This window comes from Callithrix jacchus, chromosome 12, assembly GCF_049354715.1.
Source record: "Callithrix jacchus isolate 240 chromosome 12, calJac240_pri, whole genome shotgun sequence".
Classification (NCBI taxonomy): Eukaryota; Metazoa; Chordata; class Mammalia; order Primates; family Cebidae; genus Callithrix; species Callithrix jacchus.
In genome coordinates this window covers 57,036,516-57,059,139 of record NC_133513.1, presented here as the reverse complement: position 1 = coordinate 57,059,139, position 22,624 = coordinate 57,036,516, and the positions used below count along the sequence as shown (strand labels likewise).

Below are 22,624 nucleotides of genomic sequence, written 5' to 3'. Positions count from 1 at the left end.
CCAAGACAAATAAGAGTAATTACTAGTAAAATTAGTTATCTTTCTGTTCCTCCCTATAATTCCTCTGCAAATTGCCATTTCTTTTTACTTAACTCCATGAATTCCAGTCATACTTCTGTTCTTTTATTATCATTATTATTATTTTAAGATTAGTCAAGTGCAGCAGTGAGAAGGGGGAAAAGTAGAACAGGGAGTTCGATCTGTAACTGACTGTGAACAATCAATTGAGATAATGCACAACCTTTGAACCAGCCACTTCTGTTCTTAGAGGGTGAGCTACACGTCTAGTACTTACAATCTGAAGGACAAGTGCTTTATTGCTATGACCGACCTTTCTATCACAAACTCAGAAATCATGCTAGCTTCTTTCCTTCACTTTCCGTACTAGAGCAGTGAAATGTACTGAGCAGTACTGTAGCAGTTACTGGCATAATTCCAACTGGACAGCATTTCAAGATTCATATTAGAAGTCAGCTCTAAGTTAAGATATTGCCCTTAAATGAATGCGCTACATAGGTTGTCTTTTGGAAGTTCTTCCAAAGTCCCAAGTCTTTACTGTTAGAACATTAAGATCAGATCATTTCAAAAACACACACTTCTGTTTTTGCCTATGACACCTCCTCCACATCTTTTCTCTTTATTCAAGAAACTATCCCCTTTTACCTTTTTTTGGCACTCTATTCTACCTTTAATTCATCCCTATACAGCATGATACTTATCCCTAATGAAATGGCTATCCAAAGTTCTAGCACTTACTCTGAATGCCTGAACTACATAAAATAAAGCACATGAGAAGTTAGGCACCAAGTTTTGCATATGTCAAAAAGGTTGATGAAGCTTATCTAGAAAGTTTAAAATGTGAAGCAGATAGGCAGAAAGGAAGATAAGAGAGAAGAGAACATTCTGATCTTCATTATCTTTGAAGTCTAATCACATTCCTAATCTCAATTTTTAAAACAACTCCCTTACCCCACAATAAACAAATTCCCCCACATCCTAGTATAAGTTGGCTTTCTGTTTAATCCAGAGTACTAACATAGTGTCTCCCACCAACACTGTCGTGTTTTTACAGACAAAATAAATAATAAGGTAAAAACTCTCATGTATTTGTACCTCTCTACTTCATATCAACAGAATACAATATTTCTCAATGATATTTTAGTGTCTGGGGCTTAACTGTTAGAGATCCAAGAAATGCTACTTCTATATCAGAGATACAAAGTTTATAAATACATGTGATTTTAATCCACTTTTTAAAATATTTAAATTGGAATTTGAAATCCCATTTGAAGTTAAATAAACTCAATGTTTAAAGCTTGTGCTTCAACTAGGAAAAGCTGGGTTCCCCTAAACAAATAATGAGGAAGGCTTCAAGAAGAAATGAATCTTATTACTTAAATGGTACCATTCTTCACTGACTTTTAAGCTATCTATTTTATACTGTATAATATACTTCTCAACTATCTCAAGCACCTTAGCTAGAAACACATACATTTCTCAAAGGTCAGGATTCTTGTTCTCTGAATAGAGAACCTAAAAATTTAGGTTATAAAAAAATAAATGTGATATTAAGAGCCTTCTAGGCCAGGCACAGTGGCTCACACCTATAATCCCAGCACTTTGGAAGGTTGTGGCGGGCGGATTACCTGAGGTCAGGAGATTGAGACCAATATGACCAACATGGAGAAACCCCGTCTCTACTAATAATACAATTATTAGCCAGGCATGGTAGTACATGCCTGTAATCCCAGCTACTTGCAAGGCTGAGGTACAAGAATCACTTGAATCCGAGCGGCGGACACTTCGGTGAGCAGAGATCACACCATTGCACCCCAGCCTGGGCAGCAAGAGCAAAACTCCATCTCAAAAAAAAAAAAAGAGCTCTCCAAATTAATAATGTTCACCTTTATTTAGTGGTCCCTTTAAGAAAAACCAGAATAAGCAAAAAGGTAAAGTATCAAAATAAGGCCAAATGTAACTGCCAGCAAGTAATTTTTTAAAAGCAGTAACTTAGATGAAAGTGCCTAGGAGGATGACATTTCTTTTTTTTTTATATTTTATAAAGTCGGGGTTTCACTATGTTCGTCAGGCTGGTCTTGTACTCCAGACCTCAGGTGATCTGCCCACCTTGGCCCCCAAAGTGCTTGGGTTACAGGCGTGAGCCACCGCACCCAGCCATGACATTTCTTAAGAAGACATTTGTCAGGAGTTCTAGACCTGCCTTGGTGAAACCCCATCTCTACTAAAAATACAAAAAATTAGCCGGGCGTGGTGATGCATGCCTGTAATCCCAGCAATACTTGGGAGGCTGAGGCAGGAAAATCATTTGAACCCAGGAGGTGGAGGTTACAGTGAGTCAAGATGGCGCCACTGTACTCAGTTGCCCAGGCTAGAGTGCAGTGGCACCATCTTGGCTCCAATTCTACAAGAAATAAAATAAATTTTAAAAATTGGCTGGGCATGGTGGCACAAGCCTGTAGTCCAAACTACTCAGGAAGCTGAGGTGGAAGGATCACTTGAGCCCTGGAGGTTGAGGGTGCAGTGAGCCATGATTGCTCCATTGCACTCCAGACTGGGCAACAGAGTCGGACCCTGTTTCCAAAAAAAAACACAAACATTTAGTCTTGAATGACGTTTTATTGAAAACTTCTGAATCGTTTGCCTTACTTTGCCTCATAATTTAAGTTTAAGACATCTAAAATGTATATTGTACAAAACTTTTCAACTTTTTACTTGTATTCTTAAGGTAGTGAAACAACCAAAGCTGTCTTATCAGAACTTCCTGTTTAAATCAAAAGTAGGTGAAATTTGGGAACAAAAGGGACTGATGGTGGTATTATGCCAGGTAGAAGCAGAGCTGTGGAACTGATCATTTGGGATTTGCTAACTCTGATTTATCTATTTACTTAAATTTTGTTTTTTTATTAGCTTATTTACAGAAATAGAAATTTTTATTAAAAATAATGTTTATCAAAGAAATGTAGATGTTGAAGGAAGAGAAAAGCAACTGATTCCACCTCAGACATTTAACATGTTTTTACTTCTTTTAATTATTACATAAATACAACATAAAAATAAATCTGTTACATATGTAGGTAAATATATATATATTTTTTTGTGACCAAGTGTCACTCTGTCACCATGCCTGGCTAATTTTTGTATATTTTGGTAGAGACAGGGTTTCCCCATGTTGTCCAGGCTGGTCTATAACCCCTGGGCTCAAGCAATCCTCCCATCTCGGCCTCCCAAAGTGCTTAGATTACAGACATGAGCTACCATGCCCTGCCTTACTTGTTTTGAAATTAATAGGCTTTAAAATTTGCCCACGTCTGTTTTGCTCTCCACATTAGAAAACAAACTTGTTAAATCTTTAAAGGATTGCTGTTTTGTTTTACATTACTGCAGGTTTTTGTTTTACTTTAACCATTACTGATTGATTGATTGATTGAGATAGGTTTTCCTTATGTTGCCCAGGCTGGCCTTGAACTTCTGAACTCAAGTGACCCTCTTGCCTCAGCCTGCCGCGTAGCTGGGACAATAGGCACACACTACTGTGCTCAGCTTCTAACCAGTATTGATATTCATGTTATGAAATATACATAATTTCATTAATATAGCCAGTTTATACTACAAAGATAAGATTTTGCTAATTCTTTCTTAAAATTCTTTCAGACTATATTAATATTTGAAAATACCAGCACCTATAAGTAACCTTAAGAAACTGTACAATTTAATGTCCACTTCTTTTTCTTGTTTCCTTCCATTGCCTCTGTCCAATCTCTTCTCCCTCTGAGATTCCTATAGTCTGTGACTGTCTTCTAGTCATCTGGGCTACTTGTTCCTTCTGTCCTAGTTCAGGATTGAGGTTGCCTGGGCTTTCTACCTCTCCAAGTCTTTTTCTTTTCCATGTCCCTTGAGACACCCTTGGCAATAAATCTGGCTATTCTCCATTTTGGTTGTCTTGAGACAGAGACAACCTTATGCTGCCCAGGCTGGTCTCCAACTCCTGGACTCACGCAGTCTTCCCGCCTGAGCTTCCCAATGTACTGGGATTACAGGCATGAGCTACCGTGCCCAGCCCAAGACTGAATTTTTTAAAGTAGTTATACTATTTGAAAAGTGATCATTTGGGGGGGAAAAAGAACTGGCATTCTCTTTAGGAAAAAAATGACCTTTATATACAAATAACCAATCACAGGAAACAATTTTATAAAGCTCATTTGCAACAGCAAAGTTAATTACCTGAGAATAATCAAGAAAATTTTAAATTTATCCTAAAATGAACATAAAATGGATTAAAGTTTAGGCACATTTTTAAGTTTAAGACAATCAACTGGCCAGGCTTGGTGGCTCATGCCACCCAGCACTTGGGAGGCCAAGATATTGGAAGGATCACTTGAGCTCAAGAGTTCAAGACCAGCCTGGGCAACACTGTGAAACTCAGTCTTTACAAAAAAAAAAAAAAAATGCAAAAATTACCTGGGCATGGTGGCATGCTCCTGTAGTCCCAGCAACTCAGGAGGCTGAAGTGGAAGGATTGCTTGAGCCCAGGAGGCAGAGGGTAGTATAAGCCAAGACCTGTGCCACTGCACTCCAGCCTGAGTGACAGTGAGTCCATCTCATTTAAAAAAAAATTATCTTCATAACCTCGGATTAGGCAATTAATCATAACACCTAGGCAACAGTTTCTTAGATACGACACCTAAAGCACAAGAAGCCAAAGAAATAAGTAAATTGAACTTTGCCAAAACTAAAACTGCTGTGCTTCAAGAAAGTGAAAACATACAGAATGGGGGTAAAAAAGTATTTGTGAATTATATTTCTGATAGCATCAGGTTTAGTATCTAAATATATAAAGAACAGGTTTAGTATAAATACATAAAAAGCTCAGAACTCAGTGGTTTTTTGTTTTTTGAGACCGAGTTTCACTCTTGTTGCCCAGGCTGGAGTACAATGGTGTGATCTTGGCTCACTGCAACCTCCATCCTTCCGAGTTCAAGTGATTCTCCTGCATCAGCCTCCCATGTAGCTGGAATTACAGTCATGAGCCACCATGCCTGGCTAATTTTATATTTTTAGTAGAGATGGGGTTTCTCCATGTCGGTCAGGCTGGTCTCAAACTCCCGACCTCAGGTGATTCACCTGCCTTGGCCTCCCAAACTGCTGGGATTACAGGCGTGAGCCACCATGACCAAGCAATAATTTTTTTTTAATGGGCAAAGGACTCTGAATAGACATTTCTCCAAAGAAGCCAGTACATGAAAAGATGCTGAACATCATTCATCACTATGAAAATGCAAAAACCTAGCCAGGTCTGGTGGCTTACGCGTGTAATCCCAGCACTTTGGGAGGCCGAGGCGGGCGGATCACGGTCAAAAGATTGAGACCATCCTGGTCAACATGGTGAAACCCCATCTTTATTAAAAATATAAAAATTAGCTGGGTATGGTGGTGTGCACCCGTAGTGCCAGCTACTCAGGAGGCTGAAGCAGGAGGATCGCTTGAACCTGGAAGGCGGTGGTTGCAGTGAGCGGAGATTGCGCCACTGCACTCCAGCCTGGTGACAGAGTGAGACTCCATCTGTAAAAAATGAAAAAAAAAAAAAAAAGAAAACAAAAATCAGTCCCACAATGAGATACCACTTCACTGCCACTATAATAGCTACGATAAAAAATTACTAGCTGGGTACAGTGGCATATGCCTGTAGTCCCAGCTACTTGGGAGACTGAAGCAGGAGGATCACTGGAGTCTAGGAATTTTTTTTTTTAATTTGTATTTCTTTTTTATCTTTTTTTTTTAGACAGGGTTTCACCATGTTGGCCAGGCTGGTCTTGAACTCCTGACCTCAAGTGATCCGCCTGCCTCAGCCTCCCAAAGTGCTGAGATTACAGGTGTGAGCCACCACGCCCGGCCAAGTCTAGGAATTTGAGCATATGACTGTACTATGACTGCACCTGTGAATGGCCACTGTACTCCAACCTGGGCAACATAGTGAGACTTCATCTCTTCAAAACAAAAAAATGACATACAATTATAAGTACTGAAAAGTACATGGAGCAACTGGAACTCTGATAACATTGCTGGCAGGAATGTAAAATGAGGCAGATGGTCTGGAAAACAGTTCTTTAGTTCCTCAAAAAAGCTATCCAGAGTAATCATATGGCCCAGATATTTCACTCATAGGTCTATACCCAAAAGAAATGAGAACACATGTCCACACAAAAACTTTTGCATGAATGTTCATGGCAGCAGCATTATTCATAATAGGCAAGAGTGGAAATAACCCACATATCCATTAGTAGGTAAACAAAATGTGGTATATCTGTACAATGGAATACTATTTGGCTATAAAAAGAAATGAAGTGCTGATATGTTATAACACAAATGACCCTTGAAAATTGTTTCCTAGGGCTAGGCAAGGGACAATGGGAGTGACTGCTACTGAGTCTGGGGTTTCTTTTTGGAGTGATGTAAGTCTTTTAAAATTGATTGTTGTGGTAACACAACTGTGAATATATTAAAAGCCACTGAACTGTATACTTTAACGGGAAAATTATATGGTACATGAATTATTGCTCAATAAAGCTGTTTAAAAAATTGTAAAAAGAAATCAGTCTGGGAGCGGTGGCTCACTCCTGTAATCCCAGTACTTTGGGAGGCCAAGGCAGGCAGATCAGTCGAGGTCAGGAGTTCAAGACCAACCTGGCCAACATGGTAAAATCCTGTCTCTACTAAAAATACAAAAATTAGCCAGGTGTGATGGCGCATGCCTGTAAATCCCAGATACTTGGGAGGCTAAGGCAGGAGAATCACCTGAACCAGGGAGGCAGAGGTTGCAGTGAGCCAAGATTGTGCCACTGCACTCCAGCCTGGGTGACAAAGTGAGACTCCTTCTCAAAAAAGAAGAAAAAAAAAGAAATCAACCTAAGTTCTCATTTCACTTAGGTAAATACCTAGGAGTGGGAATGTTGGGTCATACAACAAGTATATATTTACCTTCATTAAAAAACTGCCAAACGGCCGGGCGCGGTGGCTCAAGCCTGTAATCCCAGCACTTTGGGAGGCCGAGACGGGTGGATCACGAGGTCAACAGATCGAGACCATCCTGGTCAACATGGTGAAACCCCGTCTCTACTAAAAATTACAAAAAATTAGCCGGGCACAGTGGTGCGTGCCTGTAATCCCAGCTACTCAGGAGGCTGAGGCAGGAGAATTGCCTGAACCCAGGAGGCGGAGGTTGCGGTGAGCCAAGATCACGCCATTGCACTCCAGCCTGGGTAACAAGAGCGAAACTCCGTCTCAAAAAAAAAAAAACAAAAAAAACTGCCAAACATTTCTCCAAAGTGGCTACTCTACTTGCCCTTCCAACAACAACGGATGAAAGTTTCCATTGTTCCAGTCTCACCAGCATTTTGTATTGCTGTTTTTTCCTTAGTTTCTCTTAATATCTTAATTTTCACAATAGGTATATAATGGTATTTCCTTATGGTTTTAATTCTGCAATTTCATAATTACTAATGTTTAATGCCTTGATTTTTTTGGAGACAGAGTTTTACTCTGTCTTCCAGGCTGGAATGCAGTGGCATGATCTTGTCTCACTACAACCTCCGCTTCCTAGGTTTAAGCAATTCATGCCTCAGCCTCTTGAGTAGCTGGGAGTACAGGCATGCGCCACCACACCTGACTTATTTGGTACTTTTAGTAGAGACCAGGTTTTGCTATGTTGGCCAGGCTGGTCTCGAACTCCCGACCTCAGGTGATCTGCCCACCTCAGCCTCTCCAAAGTGCTGGGATTACAACCATGAGCCACCACAACCAACCTATGTTTAACACTTTTTGGGGTGCTTATTTGCTGTTTATACACCTTCCTGAATAGTGTCTATTCAAACCTTTTGCTCTTTTTAATTAGGCTGTTTACTTACTGATTCTGATTTTTTTGTTTTGATTTTTTTTTTGGTCTTTTTTGTTGTTGTTGTTTTTATTCTGATTTTTTTTAATAGAGACAGGGTCTTGTTATGTTGCCCAGGCTGGTCTCAAACTCCTGGAATCTCAAGCAATCATCTAGTCTTGACCTCCCAAGGTGCTGAGACTACAGACGTTAAGCCATCATGCCCAGCTTTAGAATCTAGTCACACAAAAATTATCAATTCATTTTGACAAAGTATAAGGGCAATTCAGTCTATACAGTCTATTTTTTGTCAGATACGTGATAAGGAATATTTTCTCCCAGTCTGTGAAGTCTTTTCATTCTCTCCACAGTGTGTCTGGAAGCACAGAAGTTCTTAATTTTGATGAAGTCTAATTTATCAATTTGTTCATTTATCATGTCTTTGGTATCATGTCTAAGCAATCTCTGTCTGACCTGTCTCAAAGAGATTTTTGTCCTATGTTTTCTTTCAAATATTTTATAGCTGTGCATTTCACTTCACAATTTATGAATCTTTTTTTTAATAGAGACAGGTCAGGTCTCACTCTATTGCCAAGGCTGGTCTCAAACTCCTGGGCTCAAGCAATCCTCCTGCCTCAACCTCCCAAAATACTAGGATTACAGATGTGAGCCACCAGGCCTGGCCTATGAACCATTCTAAACTAACTTTTGCAGAGTGTGAAGCACAGACTGAGGCTCAATAAAGAAAAAGATTTCATTTTGATGTTTTGAGTGCTGATTGCTTTCAAGTCCCACACCTCTCTCCCTTTTGTCCCACATCTGGGTAAGTCTGTAAGAAAGCCCAGGTATTAAGTTTGTAAGAAAGCCCAGGTATTGGTGTGAAATTGAAACCATGTAAATCCCACACACGGAACCATCAAACAAGTTCCACCTTCTGGTCATGATAAAAACCAAAGCCACCCACCCTATTGCACTCTTGCTTCATTCTAGACTAAACCTAAGCCCTTGACCTTGAGAAATCCTTTTGCTGTTTACTGTGTGAGTAAATTTTATTTCATATCCACTGGTGGATTCACGATATTTGTCCCAATATTCATGTGAATTCCTGGGCAAGAGACTGCCTGCTCAGTGCCCTACAGTGTATCCACATTTGGTGCCCAGTATCTAACAGTATATTCACATTTGGTGCACAAATAAAGACTTTTTTTTCTTTGCATATGAATATGCAAAGAAAACTGTTTCTAACTGTTCCAGGCTATCCTCTACTGAATGCCCTTATACTTTTTCATAATGAATTGATAATTTTTGTGTGACTAGATTCTATTTTGTTCAATTAATCTGTATGTCTATCTTTTCTCCAATACCACAGTCTTGGTTATTGAAGCTTTAAACTAAGTTGAAATCGGGTAGTGTGAATCCACCAATTTTGTTATTCTTTTTCCAAATTGTTTTAGCTTTTCTAGTTTCTTTGCTTTTCCTATTAATTTTAGAATCAGCTCATCAGTTTCTATAAGAAATCCTGCTGAGATTTGGACTAGAAATGCACTGATTCTATAGATCAGTTTGAAAAGACTAGGTAACTTAATACTGAGTCTTCTAATCCATGAACATTATATAATCAGTATTATATAATTTTCAACATGCAAATATTATACATACTTTGAAAAGTTAATATTAACTATTTCATGGTTTTTAGTGCTATTGAGATGGTAATTCTTAACTTTAGTTTCTAATTTCATCATTAGTATATAGAAATACAGTTTACTGTTGTATATTGACCTTCAAAGCTACAACTTCGCTGAATTCACTTATTCACTAGAGCTTTTTTGAATAGTCTAGGATTTTCTACATAGACATATTATCTGTGAATAGAAACTGCTCTGAAGCACACTGTTGCCGGGCGCGGTGGCTCACGCCTGTAATCCCAGCACTTTGGGAGGCCGAGGCGGGTGGATCACGAGGTCAAGAGATCGAGACCATCCTGGTCAACATGGTGAAACCCCGTCTCTACTAAAAATACAAAAAATTAGCTGGGCATGGTGGCACATGCCTGTAATCCCAGCTACTCGGGAGGCTGAGGCAGAAGAATTGCCTGAACCCAGGAGGCGGAGGTTGCGGTGAGCCGAGATCGCTCCATTGCACTCCAGCCTGGGTAATGAGAGCGAAACTCCGTCTCAAAAAAAAAAAAAAAATGAACACAAGCCACCAACTGGGAAAAAATATTTCCCTATCAAATCTAGCTATTCACTCCTAGGCATTTATACAAGAGAAAAGAAAGCATATATCTCTCCAATGACTTTTACATGAATGCTCATAGCAGCTTTATTTATAATAGTAAAAAAGTGAAAATAATCCAAACGTCCATCAAAGGGTGAGTTAAAAAAAATCATGGTATATTCCTAAAATGTAATACTATTCAACAATAAAAAGCTATGAACATGTAACAACATGTATGAATCTCAAAATAATTACACTGAGAGAAGACAGATTTCCCATGCCAAAAAAAAGTGTATATACTATACAATTCCCTTTTTATAAAATTATAGAAAATACAAATTAATTTTAAACAACAGAAAGAAAACAATGGTTTTCTTGAATTCCCGACCTCAGGTGATCTGCCCACCTTGGCCTCCAAAGTGCTTGGATTATAGACATGAGCCACCACACCCGACCTGGGAAGAATTTTTCTAGGGATACAGAGAGGGCAGTAAGGAACAAAAGAAGGGATTATAAAAAGTCATGAGGATACTGCTGACACCCAGGCTAGAGTACAGTAGCATGATCTCAGCTCACCACAGCCTCAATCCCCAGGCTTTGGGTTAGTCTCCCACCTCAGCCTCCCAAGAAGCAGGGACTACAGGCACACAACATCACACCTAGCTAATTTTTAAATTTTTTTGTAGAGACAGGGTTTTACCTTGTTGCGCAGGCTGGTCTTGAACTCTTGGGCTCAAGGAATCCTCCTGCCTCAGCCCCCCAGAGTGCTGGGATCACAGGTGTGAGCCACTGCATCTGGCCAAGGGTACTCTTTTGAGACAGTATCTCACCGCTGTCACCAGGCTGCAGTACAGAAGCACAATCATAGCTCATTAAAGCCTCAACCTCCCTGGCTCAAGCAATCCTCCCACCTCAGTCTCCCAAACAGCTGGGATTAGAGGCAGGCGCCATCACACCCAGCTAATTTTATTTTATTTTTTTGTAGAGATGAAGTCTTGCTATATTGCCCAGGCTGGTCTGGAACTCCTGGGCTCAAGTGATCCTCCTGCCTCGGCCACCCAAAGCGTTGGGATTACAGGCCTGAGCCACTATGCCTGGCCTTGAAGATATTCTTGAAGGTGATGGATATGTTCCCTATCTTGAATATACTGACATTTTTTAAGTAGGTATTTTGTCAAATTTATTAAATTGTACACTGTAAATATATACAATTTATCATGTCCATTTTTGTCAATAAAGTTGTTAAACTATATCAATTAACTCAATTTATTAGTAATCATCCTTATCTCAAAGATTAGTGTTTTACTTATCACTATCACTCTATTTGGTGGCGATGGTCACTATTCACTATTTTCAAATATAATACTAAGTTGTTCAAATTCAGGCATAGTAAATTGAGGTCTATTTTCTTTTTTTTTTTTTTTTTTAAGATGGGGTTTCTTTCACCATGATGGTCAGGCTGGTCTTTAACTCCTGACCTCAGGTGATCCACCCACCTCGGCCTCCCAAAGTGCTAGGATTACAGGCATGAGCCACCGCCCGGCAAGGTCTATTTTCAAAATATCTTTGAGGTTAAAGGAACTGTAAATTTTAGGCCGGGTGCGGTGGCTCACGCCTATAATCCCAGCACTTTGGGAGGCCGAGGCGGGTGGATCACAAGGTCAATAGATCGAGACCATCCTGGTCAACAAAGTGAAACCCCATCTCTACTAAAAATACAAAAATTAGCTGGGCATGGTGGTGCGCGCCTATAGTCCCAGCTACTCGAGAGGCTGAGGCAAGAGAATTGCTTGAACCCAGAAGGCGGAGGTTGCGGTGAGCCATTGCACTCCAGTCTGGGTAACAGCAGCAAAACTCAGTCTCAAAAAAAAAAAAAAAAAAAACTGTAAATTTTGAAATCATGTAAATTTGAGAATTTCTTCACGTAAGCTTTGACTATTAATATGTTGCCCGAGTTAAAAAAAAAAAAAAAAAAAGGAGAAAAGTTGTCAGAACCATCGCACAAGAACAAAGGTTACACACAAAATAATGTTTTGAAGTCCTAAATTCAACCAGTAGATTTTAGAAACACCAACTTCTTTCTTTTTGAGGCAGGGTCTGGCTCTGTCTCCCAGGATGGAGTGCAGTGGAACAATCAGAGCTCACAGGAGCATTGAACTCCTGGGCTCCAGAGATACAGCGGCCTCAGCCTCCCAAAGCACTGGGATTGCAAATGTGAGCCACTATGCCCAGCCTAAAATAAACATTTCTTGATATTTCTGGAGAAGTTAGATATGCAAATCTAGTTAATATAAGATTAGAATTATAAGAGAAGTCTTGAGCCTACTTAAAATCAGTTAATCAATATTGCAGACACATGTAACAGGGTACCTGATGTTTCATATAATGTTCAATGCCTTTTAATTTTATGACTTGTATAGTAGTTGTTGGCTATTCATTCTTGGGTTTTACTGAAGTTCCAAAATCAAATAATTTTGATTCCTGTAATGGAAATACCTAGAGAAACTTTTTTAAAATTACCCTGCAGAGATGAAGGCCAAATTCTCATATATACCTATAACATTACTATTCTTAGTACAAAAAAGTTAAATATACTCTTATGTCTGAATATACTAATATACACTATTAAACCAAGGCCACTCAGGTCAGAGTAGAATACTTAAAACTGGCTTTAGCAGTCCCTTTCCTCCCAACAAATCGATTACTGCTGAGGCCCAAGTATACTCAACTTCATCCCTCCAAAGACTATTCTGCCACAATTCCACTTTTATTTACCCCAATCTACCTCTTATCTTTCTAGCCTTCAATTCTCTCTTTATTCTAATGCCAGATCCGAACTTCTCAAGTTAAGGCAAAGATGGACAAAATAGGACTATATATACTAGAATAGGGAAAAATGAATTCATGGTTGTTGAGGATGTGAATCTAGGTACGCATTTCCATTCAGTGCTTGCAGATTTAATAGCCAGTAAAATGGCAACATAGTGGTATATCATGTAATGTTTATGTCCTACTTCTATGAAACATTTCTCATCACTTGATTCTCCTCTAGTCTACTGGGCATATTGTAACTACTTGAGCCCAACTCCTGAGCTCAAGCAATCCTCCCACCTCAGCATCCCAAGTAGTTAGACTACAGATGCCTGCAACCATGCTCCAAAAAAAAAAAAAATTTTTTTGTAGAGAGATGGGGGTCTTACTATGCTGACCAGGCTGGTCTTGAACTCCCGGCCTCAAATGATCCTCCCGCCTCAGCCTTCCAAAGTGCTGAGATTACAGGCATGAGCCACCATGCCTGGGCAACATAGTAAGACCTTGTCTCTAAAAAAAATTTTAAATATAAATTTTTAAATTGGTTAAAATTTATTGTAGTTATACAGGTTGATAAAATAAATCACTAAATTACAGTCCTCTCTTTGCAGTACTTATAATGGTGAAACAGCTCAAGTGTCCAACAGGAAAGCAAGGATGACCAGGCAAGGTGGCTCACACCTATAATCCCAACACTTTGTGGGGCTGAGGTGGAAGGATTACTTCAGGCCAGGAGTTCAAAACTAGCCTGGTCAACAGAGTAAGACCCTATCTCTACAAAAAATTTAAAAATTAGCTAGGCATGGTAGCATACAACTGTACTCCCAGCTACACCAGGAGGCTGAGGCAGAAGGATTGCTTGAACCTAGGAGTTCCAGGCTGCAGTGAGCTATGGTCATGCCATTGCAACAGAGAAAGATCCTATCTCTTTAAAAAAGAGAGAGAGAGAGAAAGAGAGAGAGAGAGAGAGAGAGAGAGAGAGAGAGAGAGAGAGAGGGAGGGGAGAAAGGCTGAGTACTAATTCTACATAATATTACTATTTAAATAAGTAAACTAATAACATAGGGACACATTTATATGAAACACTAAACAGGAGGAAGAGGAAGTCCAATATAGTACTCATTCACTGATGATGACAATTAGGTAAGAAGTCTGAATCTATTTAATGTATTTTTAGCAAATGTCGAACCAAATATGCTGTCACACTCATCATCCAAAGGAAGACCAGGAAAAAGAATGTTTTTCGTCAAACCAACTTTAAAAACTGCTGTTGTAATTAACCTAAAAGAGAGTCCTTTTGAGTTGCCTAAGCTTCTGTTCAGGTGCAATTCTTTTTTTTTTTTTTTTTTGAGACAGAGACTTGCTCTTGTTGCCCAGGCTGGAGTGCAAGGGTGCAACCTTGGCTCACTGCAACCTCCACCTCCGGGTTCAAGCAATTCTCCTACCTCAGCCTCCAGAGTAGCTGGGATTACAGGCACATGCCATCACACCTAGCTAATTTTTTGTATTTTTAGTAGAGATGGGGTTTCACCATGTTGGCCAGGCTGGTCTCAAACTCCTGACATCAGGTGATCCACCCACTTCAGCCTCCCGAAGTGCTGGGATCACAGGCATGAGCCACTGCAACTGCTCCAGGTGCAATTCTTATTTGGCTAGAGAAAAACTAATGACAGGACAGCTTCAATTTATACAAGTAAATTTCATTGAGTAGAAACACAAAGCTTTAACTAGTTTCACACATATACTCACTTTATTTGGATTGTCTTATATTTATATATTTAAACATAATACATTATGGTTTAATTACAAGATTCAAGATCTCACTTCAAGAAAAGCAATAAAGTTTAATGCCAAGGGCCTGTGCAATTTATTTTTGTTTACTTCCAAGCCTGTTCCACTTCAGAATGGAGAACCAAAGATAAGTTACCATACATAAGAGAGGGCATGCAATATGATATATTTTCACAGACTAGACAATTTAGCAATTCAACAATTCTAACAACCTATTAACTTCTGTTAAAACCCTTTGGGCAAAAATGTATTAAGGTCATCTTTATACATGAGTCCAATCAGACTTACACGCCCAGCTCAATTTTCAGAAATATTCAAGATGCCTAGATATCCTTAAAGAGTAGCTTCACATCTCTTCTACTTTTTAGGGGTTCTTATAACAGAGTTTATGGATGGACTTGAATGAGGAGCAGGAAGTGACACATAAAATTCCATGTAGTGTATATTTGCATTTTCTGACCTAGGACCACACCTTCCATCAGATTCTCAAAGGATTTCATGACCTTAAAATAGTTTGAGAACCACTATTATGTATCTCATAGATGCATCCAAGAGCAATAATTACATCCTACGTGATAACTGGTTGCTAAGTAAAATAAAGCACTGCTACCGCAGAAAGGAAGGCTCACAAGGTTTATGGCTGTCCCAGCTGTTGCTTCATCCCTGGTATAAATGCCATTTGAACTTATTTACCCGACTGAAAAATACTGCTTTTCAGTATACAATTTACTCTTCAGTAATAGAAAAGGTTAATGGCTCCTTGCCAAAAAACCAAGATGCATCTGCAACAACCCGGACTACACAGACATTATAAAACTTTTTTTTCTATAGTCTTTTGCACTATTTTCTTTTTGGCATAATTAAAAGTTTTACACATTTTTCATCTGTTTTACCATCAAAATACAAACTGGCAAAAGTCCTGGTTTTCAGTACTTCAAAATAAAACTCATCAAAATGTCAATAAAAACAGCACTTATCCATTTAAAAGAGACAGACATAGTCCTTTTCCTAGTTAGTATATGTAAATCTAAGAAGCATTTGCCATCAGCTATCAAAAACAGTGGCAGGACTTAAGGCACAATGTCCCAAAACCAAAACTGACCATAACTATTATTAAAGGTAAGTTATAAAATCTATGCTTCCCACATAAAGAAAGAAGTAAAATTTGAAGTTCATATTTAAGATTCTCAAATTACCCTCACAAGCCAAAAAAGAAAAATAAAAAAGAAATCACGGGGTGTCTATTCACATTTCAAATCAAGACAAAATATATTTGAGATTGTTCACTTTCAGTTTCTTGAATATATCCTCTTAGGATATCCATTTTCTCCATAGAACTTGATTTTTAAAATTAAAACGTTTTTTAAATTAACTTCCAATGTTCCTGCTATGCAGACTGAATTTTTCATCTGATTATTTTAGGAAAAGACTAGCCTCATTCATAAGCTACATCTAAACCTAAAAGGGGAAATATGTTTCTAACTAAAACTTTACAGAGAGTGTAAAAAATTGATGAAAGAACACTGCTGCCACGTCTTTGCCCCTCCCCCCACCCCACGTAGTGGCTATTTCATCCCCTCCGAGTGCCTTCCAAGGGAAAGTCCAAGAACCACCGCTCTCGGAGAAACCAGAAACAGTTAAGTGGAGATTGGCAAGTCTCTTTGGCCTTTTAAATCAATTCCTAAAAGAGGATCTAGCTGCTTCTTCAACCCTTTCTTAAAGAAAACAGTGCAAAATTCCAAAAGTCTTCACTCTATCCGGAACGCGTAAGATGTTAGTGTCTAAACACTGAATTTGTATTTAACAGATTCGATTAAGAGAGTTTCTCATACTTATCATACCATCCTTCCTCCCCATTGAAACATACATCCGAGGGCCAGTCATATAATCCAACTCAAAATCCTTACACAACCATGGAATTTGTTGGACTGATGTGGACTTTTAAAAGCTGCAAATTCTCCGTTGACAGAGACAGACACAGAGACAAGAGATTGCGAGAAGAGCTCTTGTCTCTTTAAAAAAAAGTTCTGGGGAAGAAGAGGGAAGGAAGCTTCCCTGACGACAAGGTTACCAAAGACTCGACTTCCTTGGTGCGAGGGGCACAAAACTCGGCGCCCCGGGCTACGTCTAGCTGCTGAGGCAGCACCGCAGCGTGCAACAGATGAGTTCAGCTGGAACTTTCTGGGGGAGGGGGGTCCCCCCCGCTCTCCGATAGGGCAAAAATGCCTGGCGCGCTTCGACTTTAGCTCCAAGCCTTAAAATCCTCTCTCCACCGCCACATGCAAACCATCTGCGGCTGCGGCGGCCAAAAGCCCACGCCCCGCGCTCGCGTTCCCGTCTGCCTCGTTAGGGAGGACCAGGTGCGGGAAAACTTGGGGGAAAAAAAAATCAACAGGGGGATTCCTCCCCGGGAAGGAAAATTCAAGAAAGTCTTGGTCCCTGGGGCGGGGACTGAGGCTGCAGCAGCCCCAGCGGTCGGAGGCGCATCAGGGGACGGAGGCGGGAAGAGGGGCAAGGAGGGGAGCCGCCGGGAGTCGCGTGGCGCAGGGCAAGGGGCCGAGTCTCCCGCGGGGAAGGTACCGAGGCTGCTGTGGTAACCTGGGGAATCCCCGCCCCAGCAGTCCCACCACACCGGGGAGGACCGGATCGCCGCAGTCGTCCGAAAAGAACCACTGCTGCCCGGTGGCCTCAGACTCAGTTTGCGGGGTCGAGGGAGCGTCTCACCTGGAAAGTAGGACGGCAGGGCGGCGCGCTCTTCAGTCTCCTGTCGCCTCCACTCGGAGCAGCTGTCTACTCCCCAACCCTCAGCCCGCTGGCGGCGCAACTGGGCAGCAGAGGGAGCCCGTTAGCCCTTTTATAACCTCTAGGCCGCGCCGGCAGCGCCAAGGAGGAGGCGACTGCAGCCCTCGCTACGTGAGCTCGATCACACCAGCGCCCCGGCGACTGCGCAGGCGCCCAGCCCGGGCCTCCTGCCCCCACCCGTGGCCGGGCAGTGGAGTCTGAGGCCTAGAGGAGGGGCTGGGACCGGCCGCCGTGGTGTGGGCGAGCGGGCCTGGGATGTAACGCGCCTGCTCAGGGTTCTCGCCCCGCCGCCGTTACTGTGGTTACCACAAGTTCCCCCACCCCCGGCTCCTGTTCAGTTTGCCTCCTTGATTTCAGAGTCAGCGTCAGGCCTAAGTGACGAGGCCACCAGCAGTAAAATATCTTAAAAATGAGAAGAGGAACCTGAGAGTGTAAAAAGTAAAGCAGAATTTTTCTAGGGTGGAAAATAATAGAAATTCAGTCTTGGTATCTTAGTTGTCTTGTCCCTAAAGGCTTTTTGCTTTGCTAAACTCCCTCTCACATCTCAGCACTCATTTTATGCTAATCTTGCTCTACTTCCTAACTTTGTAACTTCTCAGTAGACAGCAGACTGAGCTCCGGGGTCAGGCTATCTGAATTCATAATCCTGCCTCAGTCGTGTGTAACACTAGGCATTAACAACCTCTCCGTATCCGTTTACTCATCTGTAAAATAGGAACGACGGTACTACCCATCTTGTAAGATTCTTGTGAGAATAAAATGAGATAATGTATGTAAAGCACTTAACACATGCCTCATACACGGAAATGATTCTCCAGTAACATTAATTTATATAAGGCACCCGACATTGCGTTTGGTCTTAGTCTAATATTTGCCTTGGTCATAAAGTAACAATATCTCCCTGTACTATCAGGAAGAATAAAATGGAGAAAATTTTTTCCTTGTTAGTGAAAGACAAAAATGTGTTTCTAAGACTTGTTACTCATTAAGACTTGTTGTTTCTAAAGTTTTCCATGTGTGCTAAAAAATACAGCAGTAACTAACATTTGACTTTTATGCAGGAGGCGAGGTTGATTACACAGCTACAGAAAGAGTCAGAGAAGGTACTTTGGGAGCACTAGGTAACTAAAAAGTACATATAATGATGTCTAAATCAATGGTTCTGAAAGTGTAGTCAGGGAATTCATAAAGTCAAAATTATTTTCATACTAAGACTTTATTTCCCTTTTTCATGCTAATAACAATACAGTGGGGTCTTCCAGAGGCTACATGCCTGTGATATTGCAACAGATTGAATGCAGATGCAGATATGAGAATCTTCTATTAGCCCAGACACTGAAGAGATTTGCAGAAATGTAAAATAATGCCACTCTTCTCACTAAATTCTTTTTGCTTTGGAAAATAGTTATTTTTCATTAAAAATGTTATTAGGCCAAGTGAAGTGCTCACACCTGTAATTTTGGGAGGCCGAGGTGGGAAGATTACCTGAGCCCAGGAGTTTAAAATCAGCCTGGGCAATATGGCCAGAACCTATCTCAAAAAATAATTATTATAATCCCAGCAGCTGAGGATTGGGAGGCTGAGGCGGGTGGATCACGAGGTCAAAAGATCGAGACCATCCTGCTCAACATGGTGAAACCTTGTCTCTGCTAAAAATACAAAAATTAGCTGGGCATGGTGGCACATGCCTGTAGTCCCAGCTACTCGGGAGGCTGAGGCAGGAGAATTGCTTGAACCCAGGGAGGCGAAGATTGCGGTGAGCTGAGATTGTGCCATTGCACTCCAGCCTGGGTAACAAGAGTGAAACTCCGTCTCAAAAAAATAGTTATTATTATTATCATTATTTATGTTATGTTATGTTAACATATAACAGATTTATTATTGTTGTTTTAAATGAATAAATATTTTACATGTTTGTTTTAATTCCTAATATAGCAAATGTTGATAAATATAATCCACATAAAAGCTTTTTGAAGTCCTCAATACTTTTTAGGAGTGTAAAGTAACCATAAAATCAAAGAGGTCGGGCCGGGCTCAGTGGCTCAAGCCTGTAATCCCAGCACTTTGGGAGGCCGAGGCGGGTGGGTCACGAGGTCAAGAGATCGAGACCATCCTGGTCAACATGGTGAAACCCCGTCTCTACTAAAAGTACAAAAAATTAGCTGGGCATGGTGGCGTGTGCCTGTAATCCCAGCTACTCAGGAGGCTGAGGCAGGAGAATTGCCTGAACCCAGGAGGCGGAGGTTGCAGTGAGCCGAGATCGCCCCATTGCACTCCAGCCTCGGTAGTAAGAGCGAAACTCCGTCTCAAAAAAAAAAAAAAAGAAAACCAAAGAGGTCGGGCACAGTGGCTCACGCCTGTAATCCCAACACTTTGGGAGGCCAAGGGGGGCAGATCGCAAGGTCAAGAGATGGAGACCATCCTGGCGAACATGGTGAAACCCTATCTCTACTAAAAATACAAAAAATAGCTGAGCGTGGTGGCACGTGCCTGTAGTTGTAGCTACTTAGGAAACTAAGGCAGGAAAATCGCTTGAACACAGGAGGCGGAGGTTACAGTAAGCCAAGACTGCGCCACTGCACTCTAGTGACAGATGGAGACTCCGCCTCAAAAAAAAAAAAGAAAAAGGAGCTTGAGAATCACTAATCTAAATAAATAGAAGGGAGCCCTTTGACACAAAAGAAAAAGGTATCTTCCTGTTACAAAATCAGCTGGGCGTGGTGGCACACGCCTATAATCCCAGCACTTTGGGAGGCTGAGACAGGTGGATCACCTGAGGTCAGGAGTTCAATAACAGTCTATCCAACATAGTGAAACCTGGTCTCTACTAAAAATACAAAAATTAGCTGGGCGTTGTGGCGCACACCTGTAATCCCAGCTACTCAGGAGGCTGAGGCAGGAGAATCATTTGAGCCCAGAAAGCAGAAGCTGCAGTGAGCCAAGATTGCACCATTGCACTCCAGCCTGGGATAGAGTCAGGCTCCATCACAAAAAAAAAAAAAAAAAAAAAATACTGCCTCAAATGGAGCTATAATTAACATATTCACTAGCCCTACATAGTGCTGGCTCTGAACGTTGACAGTTGACAGCTTACTCAGTAATTAAAATGGCCCTAGACCCTGAAGCAGATTTATTGTGAAGCCAAGGAAGCTTCAACTTCTGGGGCCCTCATTTGCACTAGCCCTTTCCAAGTCCCTGGAAGGGTCTCTAGTAATATGTTCACACCGTCCTATGCTTTTGCAAAATTTGTAAAAGTAAAGTATTTTAAACTGCAATATTCAGTCCTTAGTGACTTCCCTCCACCATGTTTCCCTTTGTCTAGTGTTGAAGTGGCAAGTAAGCATTTTTGAAATTTAGCTGAAAGGAAGTTCAGTTAGGAATACATTTGGTTTGAATTTACTGGGATATATTTTTGTAACCCACAGTCACTTCCATGTGTAGTTAAGATATTGCCAGCTGTCCCACTGGCTTCCAAGAATACTCCAATCACCCATTGTGCTAATCCACCCAGCATAGTAAAACAAAGGTGCAGGGCCAGAACTCTTAAAGTTATTTTAATGTGTCCAATAATCTAGCATCAAAGGTGGATCACAAGGTCAGGAGTTAGAGACCAGCCTGGCCAACACAGTGAAACCCTGTCTCTATTAAAAGTACAATAATTAGTTGGGTGTGGTGGTGGATCCCTGTAATCCCAGCTACTCAGGAGGCTGAGGCAGGAGAATTGCTTGAACCTGAGAGGCAGAGGTTGCAGTGAGCCGAGATCATGCCACTGCACTCCAGCTTGGGTGACAGAGTTAGACTCTGTCTCAAAAAAAAAATATCTATGTGGACAGTAGAAGATAAGGAGGATTGAGATTTTGGGAGCCTAAAGCTAATCTGTGGGAAATTATTCCAATTATTGGATATGTAAAATTATAAAGATTTAGCACTTATCAATACCTAGCAAAAGAAAAAAAGTTTTTATTTTTAAAGGCAGGGTTTTACTCTGTCACCCAGGCTGGAGTGGAATTGCATGATCATAGCTCACTGTAACCTCCAACTACTGAGTTCCAGTAATCCTCCTGCCTCCCAAATAGCTGGGACTACAGGCATTCATAACCACATCTGGGTTTTCTGTGGCGTTTTGTTTTGTTTTGTTTGCAGATACAAGGTCTCACCATGTGGCCAGGCTGGTCTTGAACTCCTGGGTTCAAGCAATCCTCCCACCTAGGCCTCCCAAAGTGCTGGAATAACAGGCGTGAACTACAGCGCTCTGCCCAAAAAAGAAATTTATATACTTTTTTTCTCAGAACTTAATTAGGGCATCCACAACAAACTAAAGAATGTCATTAGTTTAAAGAAATCTGATGGGTCCTGAACTCTTTTCAAGTTATATATTAAATAAACTGTTGGAAGCTGGATATGGTGGCTCTCCCAGGTAATTCCAGAATTTTGGGAGGCCCAGGTGGGAGGATCCCTTAAGGCAAGGAGTCTGAGACCAGCCAGGGCAAGATGGTGAGATCTTGTCTCTACAAAAAAAAAGTTTTTTTAATTAGCTGGATGTAGTGATATGTGATTATAGTCTCAGCTATTCAGGAGGCTGAGGCTAGAGGATCAGGATGTAGGATGCAGCAAGCTATGGTCTCACTACTGCACTCTAACCTGGACAACAGAAAGAGACCCTGTGTCTAAATAGATAACTAGCCTATTGGAGATTTTTCCAAACTGGACAACAAGCCTAATAATTTATATGACATTACCAATAACAAGTTGTGAACTTTAATCAATCACATATGCTGTGTGATCAGAAGAGAATCAGAAGAGAAAGAGAGTTTAGGTTAGTAATCCAAGATTCATAGAATAAATATTTATAGAACAGCTACCTTCTGTGTCCAAGACACTGCCTACTGGGCTGTAGAAGATCAAACTTTAATTAGACAATCTCTGCTTTTAAGGAGCTAATAATATTTGTTGAAAAGAATTAAAACCTGCACTGTGGCAATGGAAATTCATTCATTCATAAATAATTGTCTGCCCATATGACCCAGACTATGCTAAGTGCTGGGTAAATCATTCCTGCTGTTGTAGAATGTGGGGTCCTTTGATGGAAACCTATAAAATAAAAATGATCATAGT

The 22,624-nt window shown here is 40.8% G+C and overlaps 1 protein-coding gene and 1 long non-coding RNA gene across 7 annotated transcripts in view; one reads left to right on the top strand and one right to left on the bottom strand.

The window, feature by feature from the left end:
• Positions 1–17,537, bottom strand: part of P4HA1 (prolyl 4-hydroxylase subunit alpha 1) — a 98,532-nt gene extending 80,995 nt beyond the window's left edge. For 2 of the 6 annotated variants that reach the window (XM_054242325.2, XM_078345603.1), the window contains exons 1-3: positions 17,432–17,537; positions 10,806–10,948; positions 4,480–4,702 (exon numbers count right to left, since the gene is read on the bottom strand). The gene's annotated coding sequence lies outside the window, so the exon portion shown is untranslated. The remainder of the gene's footprint in view (positions 1–4,479; positions 4,703–10,805; positions 10,949–17,431) is intronic. The other 4 variants (XM_009009739.5, XM_035268022.3, XM_009009738.4 and 1 more) reach the window with 2 other exon arrangements.
• LOC144578670 (uncharacterized) lies at positions 16,942–17,537 on the top strand. Its single transcript, XR_013524925.1, has 2 exons — positions 16,942–17,067; positions 17,326–17,537. It is a non-coding gene; the product is annotated as an uncharacterized LOC144578670 (long non-coding RNA).
• Positions 17,538–22,624: the final 5,087 nt, after the last annotated feature.